At 39.7% G+C, this 16,494-nt stretch overlaps 1 protein-coding gene and 1 pseudogene across 2 annotated transcripts in view; one reads left to right on the top strand and one right to left on the bottom strand.

The window, feature by feature from the left end:
* The window catches only part of MGA (MAX dimerization protein MGA), a 148,964-nt gene that overhangs the window by 126,993 nt on the left and 5,477 nt on the right, over nucleotides 1-16,494 (bottom strand). The gene's annotated exons all lie outside the window — the stretch shown is intronic.
* On the top strand, nucleotides 2,902-3,578 carry LOC109564335 (large ribosomal subunit protein uL1 pseudogene; annotated as a pseudogene).

Below are 16,494 nucleotides of genomic sequence, written 5' to 3'. Positions count from 1 at the left end.
CATGGACTGCAGCCTACCAGGCTCCTCCGTCCATAGGATTTTCCAGGCAAGAGTACTGGAGTGGGGTCCCATTGCCTTCTCCTAAGTAAGCCTTAAGGGTAAGCTATTTTTCACAGAGTAAGAATGAATTCCTATCATGTTGGACCATACACTAGTAAAATAAACAGCTAAATTAAGGCTGATTTTCTGAGGAAAAACAAGTATATCTCATGCAATTTTTAGGCTCATCAAAAATAAAAATGCTTAAACAAATAATAATTGATGACTTTTACAATGATTCCCTATTTCCCATAAAGATGACACAAGAATGTCTGTTGCTAGCCACATCTTTACTAGCGTGCCACTCAGAAGGCAGAGTATTCTCTAAAAATGAAATTAAGGAGAATTTGAGAAAATAAAGTATGCTTCTGCATGAACATTTCAATCTGGAAAAATCTGTTATCAAATCTATTACTACTTCAAAATGGTATCAATACTGGTTAGCTCTATTGATCTAATTATCTTAAATTCTTACTGGCAATATAAAATGCTGGTTTCCAAGAACTAGAACTATTTAAAATTAAAAAGGCAGTTATAACACTTTAAAAAGAACTGAAAAGTAATCTTCAGTGCTGAAAAGCTTTCATTTTGAAAATATAAATACAGTTAACAGCTTGGAAAACAAGCTGATTGATACTAACATGCATAATCCTGATAAGGAGTCACCTAGGTGAAGAAAGGTACATATGGACTCTGACCTCTCCATCCAAACTTAGTGAATGCAATTTGGGATGAAATTCTTATGGGCTTCAACCTCTATCTTAGGCTCAGGGACACAGACTATTCCATTCCCACTCCTTAATCCTAAAGCCCTGAGCATCACCTCAAGCTATCCTACACATTCTCTATGAAATCAAGACTTCACACCATAGGTACCCCACAGTTCCAGGAGATAGAAGTTCAGTTCAGTTGCTCAGTCGTATCCAACTCTTTGCAACCCCATGGTCTGTAGCACGCCAGGCTTCCCTGTCCATCACCAATTTCCGGAGCTTGCTCAAACTCATGTCCATCAAGTCAGTGATGCTATCCAACCTTCTCATCTTCCTGTTGTCCCCTTCTCCTCCTGCCTTCAATCTTTCCCAGCATCAGGGTCTTCTCCAATGTGTCAGTTCTTCGCATCAGGTGGTCAAAGGACTGGAGCTTCAGCTTCAGCATCAGTCCTTCCAATGAATATTCAGGACTGACTTCTTTTAGGATGGACTGGTTGGATGTCCTTGCAGTCCAAGGGACTCTCAAGAGTCTTCTCCAACACCACAGTTCAAAAGCATCAATTCTTTGGCACTCAGCTTTCCTTATAGTCCAACTCTCACATCCATACATGACCACTGGAAAAAACCATAGCTTTGACTAGACGGACCTTTGTCGGCAAAGTAACATCTAGGTTTGTCACAGCTTTTCTTCCAAGGAGCAAGCGTCTTTTAATTTCATGGCTGCAGCAGTCACCATCTGTAGTGATTCTGGAGCCCAAGAAAATAAAAGTCTGTCACTGTTTCCACTGTTTCCCCATTTATTTGCCATGCCGTGATAGGACCGGATGCCATGATCTTAGTTTTTTGAATGTTGAGATTTAGCCAACTTTTTCACTCTCCTCTTCCACTTTCATCAAGAGGCTCTTTAGTTCCTCTTCACTTTCTGCCATAAGGGTTGTACCAGGAGGTAGTAACAGGTTGTCAAAAACACTGAGAAGGGCATTTCAGTTTGCAAAATGATGATAATGTTGACAATAATTGCAGCAAATACTTACTAACTGCCTATTATATGCCAAGCATTGTCTCCAGCACTTTACATTCTTATCTAATCAATTCTCACAGCAAGCCTAAAGTAGATATTATTATCTCCATTGTACTGATGTGGAAGAAGTTAAGTAACTTTTAAGAGGCACACAGAAAGTAGTGTGAACCAGGAGAAGACTGGCGGGGGCGGGAAGCCAGGAAATGATTAGTTTTTAAATAAAGGATCAATAAATTAGAAAAGCAAAGGATTTTTCAAAAAACGAATATTGGAAGTTAGAAGCCCTTCAAGTTCTTCAAAGATTCCAGGCCTTTCAAAAGAAAATGAGTTCCACCATAGAGTTCTACTATTCTATCTTCTTAATGATGGTGAATGTGGTGGGTGTATGATAGGGGTCATCACTCTACTAGGCCTGATGTCTACTTTTGTAAATAGTTTTACTGGAATACCATCACATGCATTCACTTATGAATTGTCTATGGCTGGTTTTATGATACTACAGCATAGATGAGTTAAGGCAGAGACCCTCAGGCCCACAAAGTATAAAATATTTACTATCTGAACCTTTACAGAAAAAATTTGCCAACTCCTGGCCCATGAATATAAGAGCCAATGAAGACCATGAAAAATGAAGGGCTCTTGGCAGTTGATAAGCATCTGGAAAATAATGGTAAGACTGCAATGGCACACCTTCCTGGAAAAAAACAGATTTTTAATACTATTTGAAGACAAAGCCAAGAGGTCAGTTTCTGATTTTTATCTAAGTACTTAACCTCCTGCCACTTCAGGAATTCTGAAGAACACACCTAGTAAATGGATAATAATCACTAAATTATCTGGAGGATAATTAGAAAATGTGCAGACTTTGTAGAGGTTTTACTTCTTTTATTCTCTGGCTGCCCAATTTTTGAATGTTTTGCTACTTAGCACTTCCAGCACAGCTAGACAGGGAAAATAAAAATATATGAGAGGCAAGCTGGTCAGTTCTATCAGCAGGTAAATACTCACTGGGAAAGACCTGGAAATTGTTACAATGTGTTAACAAAACTAAAGTTTTAAATACCAACAAAGTAAATTCAACCTAAGTCAATCAACAGTGGGACACATCTGAAAAAAAAAAAAACTCTAAAAATGGAGGTGTGGCTCTCTTCTAGTTATTTTAACACAAAGGACCCTGAGCTGCAAAGTCTCCCCATACAGCCTCTAGGAGTTAGCGTGGGAAGTCTTGCACAGGAACCAGTGCAAACACTGGAAGTTTTTGGAGTGGTGAAGCTTCAGGTCAGCCTGAAGAACTATGACCCTCAGAAGGACAAATGCTTCTCTGGCACAGTCAGGCTTAAGCCCACTCCCTGCTCCATGGTCTCTATATGTGTTCTAGGAGACAGACAGCACTGTGAATAAGCCAAAGCTGCAGATATCCCCTCATGTGGTCATTTCGGTGCTAAAGCAACTCAACAATAAGAAACCGGTCAAGAAGCTGGCCAAGAAGCATGATGCCTTTTTGATTCAGTCTTCAGCAGACCCCACAAATTCTGGGCCCAGGCCTGAATAAGGCTGGCAAATTTCATTCCTTGCTGACTCAAAATGAGAATATGATGGCCAAGTTAATGAAGTAAAGTCCATGATCAAGCTCCAGATGAAGAAGGTGCTATGTGTGGCAGTGGCTGTTGATGAAGATGACAGATTATGAGCTTGTGTACAACATCCACTTAGTTGTCAACTTCCTGGAGTCACTGCTCAAGAAAAATAGGCAGAACATCTGGGTTTTATACATTAACAACACCACGGGCAAGCCCTAGCACCTATATTAAGACACAACTTATTCAACCATGCTTCCCTTGTGGTTCAGCTGGTAAAGAATCCGCCTGCAATGCAGGAGACCTGGGTTCAATCCCTGGGTTGGGAAGACCCTCTGGAGAAGAGAAAGGCTACCCACTCCAGTATGCTGGCCTGGAGAAGTCCATGGACTGTATAGCCCATGGGATCACAAAGAGTCGGACACGATTGGGAGATTTTCACTTTCACTTAATAAACCATACTCCCGCCATTCAGTTCAGTCATTCAGTCGTGTCCAACTCTTTGCAACCCCATGGACTGCAGCATGCTAGGCTTCCCTATCCATTACCAACTCCTGGAGCTTGCTCTAACTCATATCCATTGAGTCGGTGATACTATCGAACCATCGCATCCTCTGTCATCCCCTTCTCCTTCTGCCCTCAATCTTTCCCAGCATCAGGGTCTTTTCCAATGTGTCAGTTCTTCGCATCAGGTGGCCAAAGAACTGGAGCTTCAGCTTCAGCATCAGTCCTTCCAATGAATATTCAGGACTAATCTCCTTTAGGATGGACTGGTTGGATCTCCTTGCAGTCCAAGGGAATCTCAAGAGTCTTCTCCAACACCACAGTTCAAAAGCATCAATTCTTTGGTGCTCAGATTTCTTTATGGTCCAACTCTCACATCCATACATGACCACTGGAAAAACCACAACTTTGACAGACCTTTGTCAGCAAAGTAATGTCTCTCCTTTTGAATATGCTGTCTAGGTTGGTCATAGCTTTTCTTCCAAGGTTCAGGCGTCTTTTAACTTCATGGCTGCAGTCACCATCTGAAGAGATTGGGAGCCCAAGAAAATAAAATCTGTCACTGTTTCCATTGTTTCCGCATCTATTTGCCATGAAGTGATGGGACCGGATGCCATGATCTTAGTTTTCTGAACGCTGAGATTTAAACCAGCTTTTCACTCTTCTCTTTCACTTTCATCAAGAGGCTCTTTAGTTCCTCTTCACTTTCTGCCGTAAGGGTGTTGTCACCTACATATCTGAAGTTACTGATATTTCTCCCTGCAATCTTGATTCCAGCTTGTGCTTCATCCAGCCTGGCATTTCACATGATGTACTCTGCATATAAGTTAAATAAGCAAGGTAACAATACACAGCCTTAATGGGCTCCTTTTCCAATTTGGAACCAGTCCATTGTTCCATGTCTGGTTCTACCTGTTGCTTCTTGACCTGCATACAGATTTCTCAGGAGGCAGGTAAGGTGGTCTGGTAGTCTCATCTCTTGAAGAAATTTCCACAGTTTGTTGTGATCCACACAGTCAAAGGCTTTGGCGGAGTCAATAAACCAGATGTTTTTCTGGAATTCTCTTGCTTTTTCTATGATCAACTGGATGTTGGCAATTGGACCTCTGGTTCCTCTGCCTTTTCTAAATCCAGCTTGAACATCTGGTAGTTCTCAGTTCACATACTGTTGAAGCCTACCTTGGAGAATTTTGAGCATCACTTTGCTGGTGTGTGGGATGAGTGCAATTGTGCGGTAGTTTGAACATTCTTTGGCACTGTCTTTCTTTGGGATTGGAATAAAAAAGAACCTTTTCCAGTCCTGTGGCCACTGCTGAGCTTTCCAAATTTGCTGGCATATTGAGTGTAGCACTTTCACAGCATCATGTTTTAGGATTTCAAAAAGTTCAGCTGGAATTCCATCACCTCCCATTAGCTTTGTTTGTAGTGATGCTTCCTAAGGCCTACTTGCCTTTGCACTCCATGATGTCTGGGTCTAGGTAAGTGATCACACCATCATGGTTATCTTGGTCAATAAGATCCTTTTTGTACAGTTCTTCTGTGTATACTTTCTACCAGAACCTGAGAAGAAAATATTCCTCTATTCGCTGGGCTGGCTTGTCAAAATCTGTACTAGTATATCCTGTTTGGAGCACCACTTTTTTTAAGAGGACCAAAGAAGGCCAACAAGGGTGGGAAGAATATTCAGATACTATAATGTATTTTTAAAAGGTTGAAATCATTGAGAATTCTCTTTTTAATTTTTGTTTTTGTTTTAACTTTAATAAACATTACTATCGGAGAAGGCAATGGCACCCCACGCCAGCACTCTTGCCTGGAAAATCCCATGGACAGAGGAGCCTGGTGGGCCGCAGTCCATGGGGTCGCTAAGAGTCGGACAAGACTCAGCGACTTCACTTTCACTTTTCACTTTCATGCACTGGAGAAGGAAATGGAAACCCACTCCAGTGTTCTTGCCTGGAGAATCCCAGGAACGGGGGAGCCTGGTGGACTGCTGTCTATGGGGTCGCACAGAGTCGGACACGACTGAAGCGTGTAGCAGCAAACATTACTATAGGGCTTCCCTCATGGCTCAGATGGTAAAGAATCTACCCGTAATGCGGGAAACCAAGGTTCAATCCCTGGGTTGAGAGAGCCCCTGGAGAAAGGAATGGCAACCCACTCCAGTATTCTTGCCTGGAGAATTCCATGGAGAGAGTCAGACGTGACAGATGACTCACACACACACAAGCATTACTATAGCACTAAACAATAAAACAATCAAAATGAAATTTCAAATTTTAATTCATTAAACAATCAACATTATTTATTGAAAATTACTACAGGCCAGGCACTGTTCTAGGACAGACCAGTCTAGACTCTTGACTTCTTAGAGCTTGCATTCTAATGGAAAACACAAAAAAATCAATAAATAATTTCTGATACCTACAGTCTTACGACTCACCATGACTTTGTATTACTCTGAATTTCTATATTCATGTGTATATATTTTTATAGGGTTTGGGGTTTTTTTTAAGGCATCTTTTTTTAAAGATCCTCCTTTAGTATTACTCAGCCATTAAAAAGAATACATTTGAATCAGTTCTAATGAGATGGATGAAACTGCAACCTATTATACAGAGTGAAGTAAGCCAGAAAGAAAAACACCAATACAGTATACTAACGCATATATATGGAATTTAGAAAGATGGTAACAATAACCCTGTGTATGAGACAGCAAAAGAGACACTGATGTATAGATCAGTCTTATGGACTCTGTGGGAGAGGGAGAGGGTGGGGAGATTTGGAAGAATGGCACTGAAACATGTATAATATCATGTATGAAACGAGTCGCCAGTCCAGGTTCGATGCACGATACTGGATGCTTGGGGCTGGTACACTGGGACGACCCAGAGGGAGGGTATGGGGAGGGAGGAGGGAGGAGGGTTCAGGATGGGGAACACAGGTATACCTGTGGCAGATGCATTTCAGTATTTGGCAAAACTAATACAATATTGTAAAGTTTAAAAATAAAATAAAATTTAAAAAAAAAGAAGATAGAAAGATGAAAAAAATCAATCAATAAATAAAGATCCTCCTTTAAAGCAGGATCTCTGCACTTTTGGTTCTACTCTTCATTTAACATTATTTTTGAAAACATACTTTGCAAGTTGCTCCAAACTTTAATATGTGTTTTTCACTTTTAACATCACAATTTACTTAATATTCCTCCATTCTTCCAACACATGTTATGTCCAGCCTTTGCTGTAAATGCAACAAAGGACTAGGCTGGGAGTGAATTCCCTCTCCAGAGGAATTTGGGCAAGGTAGGCAATAAGCTGTTAAGTTTGCAGGAGGGCTTTTTTTTTTTTTTAAGCTGTGCCAAGCTAGTATGAAAGTGCTGAGTCCTAACCACTGAACCACCAGGGAATTCTCTGCAGGAGTACTTTAAAGCTGACGGTAGGATCCCAGAATGAGAACTAACATGCTTAAATAATAAGGAAGCAGGTCATATCCAATCACTCCAGGCAAAACCTCAGCTAAAAAAAGAGAATTCTTAATGTGGTGAGAGACAGAAGAGTAGAGGTACATGAGCTGTATCAAAACACTCCAGTGGACTACTGGCAAGGAAGGAATCCTCTGGCACTAAGTGAGGGTACACTACGGAGTGCAGAGAAACTGCTCTCAAATCTCTTGTAAATCTGCTGTAAGAAATTAAAAGCATGAGGCTAACCTTTAGGAAACTTAATGGCAACTTTAGTGGTATCAGGAGAAGAGAATGAGCCAATAAGGGCAGCTATAAAGTCAACACTGATAATCCCAAAGGCACCACTGAGGTCAGCTCTTGAGAGGATCACAAAAGAACATCAGTAGCCAATTAAGGTCACCAGGCAGTAGAGGTTTGGGCAGCACAGCCAACTGCAGCAGAACCAACAAATCAACATCCACAGAACAGTCAGGAGCCAGTGAACCATGATCTGGAAGGATTCAGTGAGAATCAGTCTCAAAATCAAAGATGATTTTCTTAATCATTGCCTAGAAGATTTAAGATGTAGGGATGGATTATGAAGATAATTTAAAGAAATTACTTGAAAGTTGTCGTGAAAGCAAGAATATTCCATATACTCTAGAGGGTTCTGGAATGGAAGTTTCTACAAAAGGTTTTCAAATCAGCATAATGAATAACCTTTTGACCTCTAAAACTACTCAACAATGAAACAAGTTTCCTCACAACATGCTGAGCTCCCTTGTTATCAGATATATTTAGCAAAAAGTGATCAACTTTTGTGGCTTTTGTAAAGGAGAATCTGAGTTTGATTGGAGTTTTTTGTTGTCATTCTTTACCAAATATCTTTAATTGTAATTTTATTTTTATCAAAGTTATCCACAAACAGAGAGGAACATAAAGATACAAGGATAAATATCAGTCAAGCAAACCTGAAGGACAGTTAATGAACATGCCTCCAAAAAGGAGAGAAAAATTAAAAGGAGATAATTTATTCAAGAAACACTGTGCTCTTATTACATACCATGCTCTGTACTAAGTACTAGAGAAACAACAACAAAACAACAAAAAAAATAGACTAAAAATAAATAAAGTAACATACAGAATAAATACAATGTAATATCCTCAAGTTTATCCAGGAACAGAATAAGCACATTATTGGGAAAACTAATGAAGTCCAAATTAAGCCTGGAATTTACCTAATAGTAATATATCAATGTCGGTTTCTCAGTTTTGACAAAGGTACCCTCGTAAGGTAAGATTAACATTAGGAGAAACTGGGTGAGGAGTATACAGAATCTCTGTTATAATCTTTACAACTTTTCTATAATCTAAGATCATTCGCCAAAAGGTTTACTTTAAAAAAACTCAAGTCTTAATGATAAAGCTACTGCAGTTCCTCAAAAAATTAAAAACAGTATTACCACGTGATCCAGCAATTCTATCAAAACTTCTATATACTCAAAAGAATTGATAGCACAGACTCAAAGAGATGTTTATACACCCACGTTCATAACAACATTATTCACAACAGCCAAAAGGTAGAAACCACCCAAATATCCATCAACAGATGAGTGGATACACAAAAAAACATGATATACACACATAATAGACGTGACTCAGTGACTAAATGACAACATATAATAGAATATTATTCAGCCAATCCTAACACATGGTACAAGATAGATGAACTATGAAGCATCAGGCTAAGTGAAATTGTTGCTGTTTAATCCCTAAGTCATGTCCAACTCTTTTTGTGACCCCAAGGACTGTACCCACCAGGCTCCTCTGTCCATGGGATTTCCCAGGCAAGAATACTGGAATAGGTTGCTATTTCTTTCTCCAGGGGATCTTCCCAACCCAAGGATCAAAACTGCATCCCCTGAATTGGTAGGCGATTCTTAACCACTGAGCCACCAGGGAAGCCCCAAGTGAAATTAGCCAGTTTCAAAAAGACAAATACTAGGTTGGTACAAAAGTAACTGTGGTTTTTTGCATTGTTGAACTTTCCCATTTGATATTGGAATACATTCTTAAATGTGGTTATGTTATACATCATCTTAATGCACATTTCTCACCTTTTTTTTTTTTTGCTAATGACATAACTTAGTATTTATATTTATTTTAGACTATAAAAATGATGTTAGACAAAAAGCAAATTCGAGCAATTTTTTAATTTGAGTTCAAAATCAGTCATAAAGCAGGGGAGACAATTCACAACATCAACAACGCATTTGGCCCAGGAACTGCTAACAAACGTTTTGCAAGTGATGAGAGCCTTGAAGATGAGAAGCATAGTGGCCAGGCAATGGGAAGTTGACAATGACCAACTGAGAGCAATCATCCAAGCTGATCTTCTTACAACTACACAAGAAGTTGCTGAAGAACTCAACATTGACCATTCTACAGTCATTCGGCATTTGAAACAAATGGGAAAGGTGAAAAAGCTCAATAAGCAGGTGCCTCATGAGCTGACCACAAATCAAAAAATTCGTTGTTTTGACATGTCACCTTTCATTCCACCTAACAACAACAAATCATTTCTTGATAGACTGTGACATGAAACAAATGAAAAGTGGATTTTATACATTGGGCGATCACCAGCTCAGTTGTTAAGACTGAGAAGGAGCTCCAAAGCACTTCCCAAAGCCAAACTTGCACCAAAACAAGGTCATGGTCACTGTTCGGTGGTCGGCAGCCGGTCTGATCCACTACAGCTTTCTGAATCCCAGCAAAACCATTAAATCTGAATAGTATGCTCAGCAAATTGATGAGATGCACTGAAAACTGCAATACCTGCAGCCAGCACTGGTCAACAGAACGGGCCCAATTCTTCTCCATGACAACGTACGACCATACATGGCACGACCAATGCTTCAAAAGTTGAATGAACTGGGCTACCAAGTTTTGCCTCCTCTGCCACATTCACCTGCCCTCTCACCAATCAACTACACTTCTTCAAGCATCTATACAGCCCTTTGCAGGGAAAATGCTTCTACATCCAGCAGGAGGGAGAAAATGTTTTCCAAGAGATTATCAAATCCCGAAGCATGGATTTTTACGCTACAGGAATAAATGAACTTATTTCTCGTTGGCAAAAATGTGTTGATTGTAATGGTTCCTATTTTGATTAATAAAGATGTGTTTGAACCTAGTTATAATGATTTAAAATTCACGGTCCAAAACCTCAATTACTTTTGTACCAACCTAATATTTTGTATGATTTCACGTATGTGTGGTATTTGCAGTAGTCAAATTCAGAGACAGAAAGCAGAATGGTGTGCTGGGGACTAGGGTGAGAGGAAAACGGTAAATTAAATAGTATTTTATAGGTACAGAGTTTCAGCCTGGAGAAATGAAACCCCAGAGATGGATGGTGATGATGACTGCACAACAACGTGAACATACTTAGTGCCAAAGAACTGGATACTTACACTAGTTAAAACAGTGTATTTATATTCTATTACAATTTTTTAATATAGTCAAATAAATACAATGATGGAGGTCTGAACAGCAGAACTCTAACTTCCCTGAGACTCTGACTTCTAAGATGAGTTCTGAACAAGATTGTCCTCCTAGGAAAAAAAAATGGGGGGAAGGAACACTGAATAGAGGTAGAGGTATAGCAAGCACGGTAGTCTATAACAGCAACTGGAAAACTACAACCCCAGAGGCCATGTTCTGCCATCTTTTTTTATATAGCCCACAGACTAAGAATGGTTTTTACATTCTTTAATGGTTGAAAAAAAATTAATCAAATTTTAATGACATGAAAAATTTTAATGTTCATAATTAAAGTTTCCCTGGAACAGAGCCATGATCGTTCACTTACGTATTGTCAATAGCTGCCTTCATGCTACCACAGCACAAGTGAGTAGTTATTGACAAAAAAGACCCCAAAAACTTAAAATATTATCTGGCCTTTTACAGAAAAAGTCTCCCAACCCCTGGTCTAGAGGCCTGAAAGTAATACCTAGTATGAATTTAACTCTCAGATGTGTCTGAGAGAGACAGACAGTAAATGAGATAACCTACAAGGTGGGTGTGCTTAGTCACTCAGGCATGTCGGACTCTCTACAACCCCATGGACTGCAGTCTGCCAGTCTCCTCTGTTCATGAGGCTTCTTCAGGCAAGAATACTGCAGTGGGTTGCCATGCCCTTCTCCAGGGGATCCTCCCAACCCAGGGATCTAACCCAGGTCTCCCACACTGCAGGTGGCTCAGTCGGATTCTTTACCAACTGAGCCACCAGGGAAGCCCAAAGCTATAAATAAGGTAAAGGGCTGTATCTGCTAGGCTAAAGAATCTGAACTGGTCTCCACTTGATTCCATTTATTATGAGAAGCTACTGAAGAACTGCACTGAGAGTAATCTGCCTAGATTCACCTTATGTAAAGGCAGTTATTTATTCATGTCTAAAGGTAGCTGAAGTATTTTATTTACTAAAAAACAAAACTTGCCACTTAAAAAAAAAAAAAAGACTAGAAGCACACCAGTACGGTTAACAGTGAGTGGTAGGCTGTCTCACTCTTTGCAACTCCATGGACTGTAGCCCACCAGGCTCCTCTGTCCGTGGGGTTTTTCCAGGCAAGGATACTGGAGTTGGTTGCCATTTCCTTCTCCAGGGGATCTTTCTGGACCAGCGATCAAACCTGTGCCTCCTGCATTGGTACGCAGATTCTTTAACAGTGGTAGGTAGCATATTTGAAATTTTTATTTCCTTTTTTGTGCTTATCTATGTTTTTCATATCTTCTCAAATGAGAAGAAAACTGCTTTTATAATTCAAATCCAAAAATAAGTACTTTTAAACTCATATTCGTACACACACAACATTTGTTCCTCTAGGTTCTATACACTTCTCCCCTCCCCCTCAGCTGCTCCCACCCCTTCAGCCTTAGGCAGAAGGAGAAAATGTGTCTAAGGAAACCTATCCATATAGCAAAACTATAAAAGGACGCCTATGTCACACTTACAAAGGTTAAATAACATTCTACCTTTTCAAATTACCTATTTGCTTTAGAGGCATGCAAGAATAAAATGTTGGAAAGCAATGCATTGGCAGAGCACTCTTCCCATATAGAGCTTTCATTACATCAAAGAGTCAAATCAATAATATCTTTTTGAAACTAAAAATGTTAAAAGACAGGAAAAAATGCAGAGCTTGCAAGTCAGGTCAAAATGTTGAAACTGATGCAAGATAAGACCATGTATCTCTGCAAATATAATTATGGGCTTAAGAAATGCAAGGTCTTTGATTTATACACAGTACTTTGCACTTACTGATACACTGCTTGTTAAGATTAAACTCCTTTTTAATGTTATGTTTCAATTCCTTGACTAAATTGTCAGGGATTTGTGTGCAAGGAACCAGAACTTTTCTTTTGTGCATCCCCCACAGCACCCCATACAGTGCCCATATATGGTGGTGCTTAATACATGCTTACAACTGAATGACAGAATAATTAACCCTACTTGAGCTCACAGACTGAAACATGCACACCTACAATTCACACCATTAAGTCTGTCTCTATGCAATAGTTTAAAGACATTCCTGGGGTGGGTACTGCTGATTCTACTGGATTTATTACACTGGGTTTCTCCTCTAGCAAACAGCTCAAAGTACACATGTAATGCTAAAACAGAATTCCTGACTACTGAGAAGGTGGGTGTGAAAGTGGGCAAATGAAAGAAGATATCTATTATAATACCTTGCCTTCAAAGAATAAGCATTATTCAACTCTAGAGATTAAACCACTCTAAAAATGTCTCTGAACTAAGGCTCCTAATTGACAGTATTAAACTTTGTACTGGCTAAATTCCATCACAATAAATATCATTAAAACCAAAACTCACCATTAAAAAAATCCTAAAAATCTCAGCTAATGATCCATATGTTCATGTACTGTAAGACAAAGTTTTAGTTGTTTACTCTCTTTTGCCAAAACAAAACTTCTAAACTTCTTCCAAGCATTAGCTTGAGCATCTACTACATGCCACACACTGGGGAAACAAACGAATTTAAAAAGTCAATCAAGGGTCAGGATGGGGAGCACATGTACACCCATGGCTGATTCATGTGAATGTATGGCAAAAACCACCACAATATTATACTTAGTCTCCAATTAAAATTTAAAAAATTTTTTTCAATAAAAATAAACACTATTTACCCACCAAAAAAAAAAAAAAAAAGCCAGTCAGTATCAACTGACTTTATATTCTGCTATAAATTAAAGTACCAACAACAGAGCTGAGGAAGTACTGTGCACTGAGGAGCAAACTTTTATCTGTGGAAATTTGGGGAAATTACAAAGCAAATGTAAGCTACACATAGAAGACTGAGCAAGAGTTTGAGGCAAAGAGCAGGCAGAGAAGTATTAAGAGTATACCAGGCAAATAGAGGGTTATACACAAGCAGAACATGTTGGACATGACGGGAATGATAAAGAGGAGAGAGGACAGAAAGGTAGGGCAGAGTTCAACAGTGATAGGTCTGGCATGCTAAAGTATGAAATTTGGAGTTTATGGCCCCAGGTAATGGAGAGAAAATAGAAATTTTAAGTAGGGCAAAGACAAAAACCCGAAGAATCAATTTATATATCAGGAAGAGCCTAAGTTACATTACAATCATCTCAAAAGCTTTGTTTAATATTGTACCATACAGACACAGTAAATACTGTGCTTATGCGGATGCAAAACAATCTGCTGCTAAGTCCCTTCAGTCGTGTCCGACTCTGTGCGACCCCATAGATGGCAGCCACCAGGCTCCTCCGTCCATGGGATTTTCCAGGCAAGAGTACTGGAGTGGGGTGCCATTGCCTTCTCCGACAAAACAATCTAAGGGTTACTTATTTCTCTGTCTATGCTTTCAGTTTAGCTTCAGGGCTCGGTCACTGGCCCTCTTCTCTACTTCCCTGGCTGACCTCACCAGACCCAGATTTTTAAACACCATCTACGTATTGATGACATCCTAAATGTACATTCACAGCCATGACTTTGACTTTGGGCTCCAGACTAAACAATCAATTACCTATTCCTGGATAGACAGCATGTGTGTTAGTCACTCACAACTCTTTGCGACCCCATGGACTGTAGCCCACCAGGCTCCTGTCCATAGGATTCGCCAGGCAAGAATATTGGAGTGGGTAACCATTCCCTTCTCCCAAGGGATCTTCTCAGCCCAGGGATCAAACCCAGGTCTCCCGCATTGCAGGCAGATTCTTTACAGTTGAACCACCAGGAAGGATTTCCAGTGAACATCTCAAATTCAACATATCCAACTAAATTGTTCAGTTTAAACCCCAAACTAATTAACTCCTTCCAGTTTTCCATCTCTGTATGTGATACTAGTTGCTTTAGCTAACCTTGGATCCATCTCTGATCCCTCTCTCTCACATCTCACAACTAATCTATCAGCAAATTCTATCAATTCCACCTTCCAAACAGACTCTGAATCTGACCTCCCCTCACACTGCTTCCATCACTGCCTCCCTGATCCAAAGCCACCATACTTCATCATACCATTCCAGTGACTTCCTGAATGGTCTCCTGCTGCCCCTCTTGCCTCTACAGTAGTCAAAACAATCTTGTAAAAACATAAATTAGATAGTACCATTTGTCTTCATAAAACTTGTCCAATGGATCCCACCACACTTAGAATAAAATCCAAAGCCCTTCTGGTTTATAAGGCTCTATATCATCTGAGACCCACCAACTTCTCAATATCATTTCCTACTACCAAACTTCCACCACCACTGCCACCAATTAATACTGCAGCAATCTCCAAACTCTAGCACACCTGCCTTCTTACACTTCCTGGAAAATCTCAAACTGATTCTTGCCCCACCACTGCCACCAATTAATACTGCAGCAATCTCCAAACTCTAGCACACCAGCCTTCTTACACTTCCTGGAAAATCTCAAACTGATTCTTGCCCCGGAATCTTTGCACTAGTAGTCCCTCCCACTGCTTGAAAAGTTCCACATGCTAGCATGGCTCATTCCTTATCATTCAGGTTTCTTTACCTTTAAATGCTACCTCAGAGAATCCTTACCGCATGACCTACCTAAAAGAAACACCAAGCCTAGCACCACCATGCTCTATTCTTTTGTACTATTTTCTTCACAGCACTTTGACAATATCTGAAATCATATTATGTATTAATTTGTTGTCTATCTACTAAAACATAAATTCCCATTATAAATAAGATTGTTGGGATTTCCCTGGTGGCCCAGTTTCCACTGCAAGAGGCACACGTTCAGTGCCTCGTCTCCCTGGTCAGGGAACTATTCTGGTCAGGGATCCTATCCCAAATTCCATGTGGCATGGCCAAATAAAATCTTAAAAAAAAAAATTAAGACACTGTCTTCTTCACTGCTCAATCCCTAGACCTATATAATACCTGGCATACAGTATGGTTCATTAATATTTGCTGTTGAATGAATTTACCTAATTGGCCTAATCTATCTTATTTATATTTTCACCCTGTTATGCATAATTCAGTTACCAGGCTGTTCTTCCTAAAACAGTTTAAGGACTGTTAAAACAAGCTATACTATACTAATGCCTTTAATTCCTTTCTATAATTAGTCCTTCCAGCAACTTGGCCCGTTATTTTTTCTCTGACTCTAATTTCTATTATCAGCTGTCTGTATTATCAGCTTATCAATGTACAGCCTACTACAAATGCTATTGCTAAAGATGGACAGACATGTCCAGAATATTATTACAAATACTTTTTGTTATAACAAAAACAAGGAACACAGATTATTTTCTAAAAACAGAAACTACAAAAAAGAAAACATTTAAAAACCAAATTCACAGGCAGGTGATCAAGGTCAACATTGTGACAAGTCATGTTGACTCTAACCCCAATCTAATCATGGAAAAAACATCAAATCCCAATTGAGGAACATCTGACCAGTACTCTTCAAAACTGTCAAGGTCATCAAAACAAGAAAAGTCAAGAAACTAGCACAGTCAAGAGGATCCTAAGAGGACATGATTAAAAGGTATCGTGGTTGTATAATGGAAGGTTCTGAGAGGCAAGAATTTCATATGAACTCTCTGCAGATGACTTGGAAGAACAAGCAGCCAGCTTTGTTTGGAACAAAGCTATGGCCATCTGGGTCACACATGCCTTAGGTTCATTTTCACTTTT

Source organism: Bos indicus, chromosome 10 (genome assembly GCF_029378745.1).
Source record: "Bos indicus isolate NIAB-ARS_2022 breed Sahiwal x Tharparkar chromosome 10, NIAB-ARS_B.indTharparkar_mat_pri_1.0, whole genome shotgun sequence".
Taxonomy (NCBI): Eukaryota; Metazoa; Chordata; class Mammalia; order Artiodactyla; family Bovidae; genus Bos; species Bos indicus.
The sequence above is the reverse complement of the archived record's forward strand: the minus strand, read 5'-3'. Positions and strand labels throughout refer to the sequence as shown.